At 42.5% G+C, this 1596-nt stretch overlaps 1 pseudogene; it reads left to right on the top strand.

The window, feature by feature from the left end:
* Positions 1-611: 611 nt before the first annotated feature.
* Positions 612-935, top strand: LOC127663611 (MICOS complex subunit Mic10-like; annotated as a pseudogene).
* The last annotated feature ends 661 nt before the right edge of the window (positions 936-1596 follow it).

Here is a 1596-nt window from a genome sequence, read left to right on the forward strand (position 1 = left end):
ATAGTACTTTATAACTGGACTGGCCCAGGAGAATGTGATCTCAGAAAATATCAACTCTGGAAGAAATTAAGTCTTTCCTAAACGTATTAGAGTAATGATTCTCCTTAGACTAACAAATGATTGTCTCAGTTAAGAAACTATGGCAACTTGAGAAATCACCGCTGGGATCAGGATGGCTTTATCAAATTTACCCCGCAGGAGAATGGCGCCATGGGCTGGTGTCACAGGTGCCAAGGCGAGCAAATAAACTCTGCAAATTCACTCAATGCATCTGAGAAATGCAGGTCAACAACTTGTCCCCTAAATTATAGAGAGCTGTGTTTACCTGGGCCTTGAAGTTTACATTAACTCTCCTACAAATACACCGTTGAGACTCAGGGACATTAGGGAAAGGACATATTAGTGAGTCCTCTCCATTCCCACTAATAGCATCACACAATCTTGAATTCTTCCTGAAGAAAACAGCATTTTTTTCTCTAATTATTTATTAAAACAGACTTTTTTATTCTTCATGAGAAGAGTATAACAGATAATGCAGTGACAAGAAATCAAGAGTCAGAGTCTGGGGACTGGCTGGCCTTAAGGAGCCCAGGAGCTGCTGGTGGGGAGATATGTAGCAGTCAGCCTTCCACAAGAAGTGGGACCCATGTATGGTGAATGAGGTGGTAAATCCACGAACTGCTTTTAAATGAGGACTTGTTTTCTCACTCGGCTTCTTCAAAAGAAGAACGTGGCCATTGCCAGTCTTTGGTTCTGGTGTGGAGGTGGGGATGGCTGACTCCAGCTGACAGCCTGACTTCCAGGCTCCGTAGCTTCTGTATGGAAAGGGTAAGTCAAATAGCGGTGACTTTTGCCAAGAAGATCCCAGTGGGAGGGCAGAACCCACGGCTGTTTCTCTGGAATACCGAAGTGTAATGGCAGACTCTGGTGTCTGACGACAGTGCCATCAGCAACACTTACAGTTCCAGCCACTTTTTCTTTTGTATTTCCTACTAGAAATTAGAAGGAGGTGGCCTTAAAAAGAAATAGGTTAAAAATGGGAATACCAATTCAAAGGCTTCAAAACAGAAAGAAAAAAAAAGAGAAAGAGAAAACATCCAACAGAATGCAGAATGAGAAGGAACTTCTCACAGGGTCTCAGAGGCTCCAGGCTATAGTGGTTTTTCCCAGGCTCTGAAATCTCAGTGAAATTATAGCAGGATTTCTGCTCCTGAAGGAAGCTAATTTCCAAGAAGCTCCCAGGACCTCAGCGTGAGTATGATCTGAGTGTACCTTGAAGGTATATGTGGTGTGGAATTTTAAGAGGTGAGCCCAAGCTATCACAGGAGTTGTCTTCAGAGGGATTTGGAGTAGTTCTTACAGGGCTCCGGTTAAGTCTTACAAAAGGGTTGTTGTGTATAGCATGCCTACCTACAGAAAATCAGTGTAGAGCTTCTTCAAAAAACTAAAATAGAAGTGCTATAGAGAAAAAAAAAGAAGTACTATAGAATCCAGAAGCATCCAAATTCCGACTTTTTTGTGTGTGTGTGTGTGACACTATTCACAGTAGCCAAGTTGGCAGGCGTGTTAGTAGGTGAATGGTTAAAGAAAGAGTGA

The sequence above is a fragment of the Apodemus sylvaticus genome, chromosome 13 (assembly GCF_947179515.1).
Source record: "Apodemus sylvaticus chromosome 13, mApoSyl1.1, whole genome shotgun sequence".
Taxonomy (NCBI): Eukaryota; Metazoa; Chordata; class Mammalia; order Rodentia; family Muridae; genus Apodemus; species Apodemus sylvaticus.